This window comes from Hippocampus comes, unplaced genomic scaffold (assembly GCF_001891065.2).
Source record: "Hippocampus comes isolate QL1 unplaced genomic scaffold, H_comes_QL1_v1.1 scaffold7, whole genome shotgun sequence".
Lineage (NCBI taxonomy): Eukaryota > Metazoa > Chordata > Actinopteri > Syngnathiformes > Syngnathidae > Hippocampus > Hippocampus comes.
Window position 1 is genome coordinate 2,176,352 of NW_017842060.1, and position 4,466 is coordinate 2,180,817.

Here is a 4,466-nt window from a genome sequence, read left to right on the forward strand (position 1 = left end):
TGCTATTAGCCTGTGAACAACAGCCAGTAGTCTGCGAGCAACTTCTATAAGTCAGCTAGTAAGCGCTGGTGCACCACTAACAGTTCCCTGTCGTCTGTAGGCAATTTCTGACATTCCAAGCAACTCTGAGTGGTTGGAGATCACATCCTTGAAGTCATCTAGTAACTACTCGTGGTCACCTAGCAAGCCTTAGTAATCTTCTAGAAACTCCCAGTGGTCTAAGAGGCCCGCTAGTAGTCCACTAGCAACTCTTAGTAGGAGTTCACACTCATTGTCATTGTATTGTAGTTTTTTGGACCTCCTGGTGGTCCGCTCGTAGTCTGCTAGCAACTCCTGATGTTGTTGCGACTCAAGCTAGTCCATTAGTGACCGCTGGTGATCACTGCTATCCTCTCGCTAGCTATTAGCAACGCTGAGAGTTGAAACGGCTCCTCCGCAAGTGGATTGCTCGCAACTCCTCGTGGTCTTGTAGCAACTCTTGGTGGTGTAGAAAGATCTGGTGGTGCACTAGCCACCGCTGGTGATCACGAATATCTTCTAGTTGTCTGTTAGCAACTCTAAGTGTTGAAGCAGCTCCTGGCGGTCCACAAGAAACTCCTGATGGTCCACTCGCAACTTCTAGTTGTTTGCTAGCAATTCCTAGTGATCTTCTAGCAACTCTCGACGTTGGGGAAGGTCCGGGTGGTCCTCTAGAAACTTCCAGTGGCCTACTTGCAACTACTACAAGTCCATTAGTAGTCTGCACGAACTCCTGGTGGTGTAGCAACTCCAGGTGGTCCACTATCATAGCAGTTTCTAGAAGTCCGCTTGCAATTGCTATTGATCAGAAGCAACTTCTGATGCCCCGCCTCCGGTGGTACAACAGGGTTCACCTTTTCTGATCTTATCAGGCACTTTTTGCTTTGTAGATGTAGTCCGGTCAACATATGTCCAACCTTTTGTTTACACTGATGGTATCATCATATTTATTTTCTATGTAGCTATATTAGTAATGCAGTATATATGAATATATCTATATATATATCAGGTTCCACCCAAGCCACGCCAAGACAAAACATTGAAGAATAAGCTCATTTGTGACAGTGTAACACTTAATGAAGTGCTGTCTTATTCTTATTACACCCTGCAATACAAGCCCCCCGCCCCCATTCATGATGTGGAACATATATTTTAGAAACCAGGCCATCCTGTGATCTCATTATACTGTATGCATGGATATCAGGAATTGTTCATAATATGCAAAATAAAGCGAGATATATTTCACGCCGCTCTGTCGCTTTTTGTTGTGTGGCTTCGCTCATGGGCAGTTTCAGGCTGACATCCCAAAATGTGGAACATTATAAAATGATTCAACAGTTTTAAATGCGGGACGTTACAATTTTATGCAGACATTACCAGATGCAGAAAACGCAGAGATTCCACAAATGTAGGAAAGGAGAGCCAAATTTTCCACAGGCGGTGTGCCCCCGCCCCACACACACACACACACACACACACACACACACAAAACACACACACACACACACACACACACACACACACACACACACACACACACACACAAATTAAATCAGCAATAATTTACAGCCAGACGGCATTACGCAGATTTTGCAATACTCACATTTCGGGTGGAAAACTGCGAAGGGAGACGAGCCCCTTTTCCTCTGATTGATTGCTTCACAAATCGATAATATTGCTGTGTCCTCACTTGGTCTGACATTTTTACGTATTATTAACACATTACAAGTGGTGGAAATAGCTTGAGAACAAATCTATAAACGCACTTGAATGCTCGACTGGCTGAGAAGTGAAAACACCGCCTATTTCCCCCTGCTTCTGCGGAAGCAAGCCGGGTGGCCTCGTGTCACCTATATTGCTATATTGATTTTTTTGTTTGTTTGTTTGTTAATTTTTTTATGTAGATAACAAGTGAAAATAGTGAGGATCGAGACATTTTGAGTCCGCCCGTTTTGTTGCACTCGATTACTGTAATGTTTTGTTGCAGAAGGAAGGAAGCAGCCTAAATCGCCATGAGCCAATTCTGAAATGGGAGGAAATACTTTAAGCCGATCTTCAAGCAGACATTCTGAAACCTGGGAACGGATTTTAAAGACATCCTCAAATGTGGTAAAATGAGTTTCAGCCTTTTGCTAATTTCACGCCGATTTTCAGGCAGATTTCGCAATGTTGCACTGTTATGCAATTTGGCACAGAAATTCAAAAACTGCTGGTCCACTACCAATTCTTAGTACTCCGGGAGCAACTCAAAGTTCGACACAAGTAACTACTAGTGCGTCGCAGGCAACTTTCAGAGGCATCGCAATCCTCTAAAGTGTTGCTGTGTGTTGCACTGCTTAGTGTGACACGCATGCACGGCACACAGCCTCACTCCAGGCTGATGTTGTGTTATGTAACACAAGTGCTGGCCGTCATCCTCAAAGCAAAAAGATTGGGGGGGAAAAAACAGAGCATAGGAGTCCCTCCCCCCATCGCTGGCCCTTTAATCCCGTGCGTGTTTGTGTGTGTGTGTGTGTGTGTGTGTGTGTGTGTGTGTGTGTGTGTGTGTGTGTGTGTGTGTGTGTGTGTGTGTAGACATGTTACAGTCATCTGTTGTTGCAGTCCTTTATAGGCCATCATGTTAGCAAATGAAGTCAGGTGTTAGCATGAAAATAAAAAAATAAATAAATAACCACAACGCATTTGCAAAATACGACATTGTGAATCAACATGACACAATAAAAACATGCATAATAAAAGCATGTATAATTTCGTACATAATATCTAGCTAGCTAGCGAGCAAGCTATCATATAAATTTGTTTTAGCGCTATCTTATTTACCTGCGTGAACGAACTTCCTAGTTAGGATGAGAAACTTTCTCAATTATCCTCATCTTCTTTTTTGGTCGGTTGACAACAATATTTGGTACCGTTGTTTTGAGGAAAGAGTGTAAGTCCTCTTCTGCTGCCGCGGCCTCACTTCACCGTTCACAGGCAGCTAGCTCACGCAAACAAATAAGCTAGTGCGAGCGAGAAAAGACGTTTCTCATTAGGACGAGAACGTTTCTCGTGCAATAATAACAATAATAATAATAATACATTCAAGAACAAACAAAATATTTTCTGAGGAAATATAGAAAAAGCCATCACATTAGCATTTGACATAAAAGAGGTCCATTGCCCCCGCCTGACTGAGCGAGAAGAACGAACTGAGGCCCCCAGTGACCAAAGCATGAGGACGCCGACATGCTAAACTTGTATGATGCCACTTGCCCGGGCTGTCGGCGCTCAAGTTTGAATGTAAACCAACAAGCAATGTTTTCTAACAGCTGTCAGTACGCACGTTGCCGAGCCACAGAAGGAACCTGACAAAACTCTCATTTTGCCCTCTCACTTGACTTTAATCCATCCAGCATGACGTCATCGCTTCACTGCAACAGCAACACTATCAGGATTGTTTGCGGATTAGTTTCATCTCCAGCGTCAAGTACCACAACCACCATTACCGTGTGTGTGTGTGTGTGTGTGTGTGTGTGTGTGTGTGTGTGTGTGTGTGTGTGTGTGTGTTGCCACCGAAGGGCCTGACTCACGTTTCAATTTCCGTTGAAGTAGCCCTCCATTTTTTCCCTGCACACTTTTCACATTATGTGAACGTGCATGTGAGCTCGTGAACGGCAGCCGTGTCAAATGGCGGCGGGGGCGTTGGCCACACAGGAAATGATAACGCCATCCCCGTGGGCTATTGAGGGGAGTCCTTATTAGCATGATGAAACTTTGAATCGCTCTAAAAATTGCCTTTTATTTCTATGTCTCACACACTCACGCACACACCCACATACACACACACACACACACGGACACGGTGGAGGAATTTTCATTGCACTGAGCCTTGTGTCAAAAAAGAGTAATAAAAAAAGTAAATAAGATGATCTGAGAGCAGCCACTCTTATTTTCATTACATGAGGGGCAGTGCCCCACCACATGCTCACTACTTTAGCCCCCACAGGAAATAACGGGAATAGAAATAATCAGTTGCTAGGTCAAACTGTAGCCACTGTGAAATGTTTATGAAATGTGGAGCTTGTCGTTTGAAAACGACAAGCAGGATTTGAATGTACTGTAGCTTCACTTCACTAATCCGCCTCCCCCCCTCCCCACCAGCCCCACCCCACTCGAGTCAATGACGTGCACGAGCGCACGGCATTATCGCTTGTGTTTCGGAAAGTGTGTCATTGTGATCAATCATTACAGGGGAGGCTGTCTAGATTCGACACAGTAACAGCGTTAGCCATTACTTAGCGAGCATTTGCACTGTAAACAAGCTGAAGTTAGCCATGGAGGCACACCAAACACATTTGGATTAATTTAACAACGCTGTAGTATAATCTATGAAATCTATCAAAATTTAAGGCTTCTTTATCAGGAACCCCCCCCCCCCCCGCCCCCGCCCCCAAAACCCCCCACCCGTC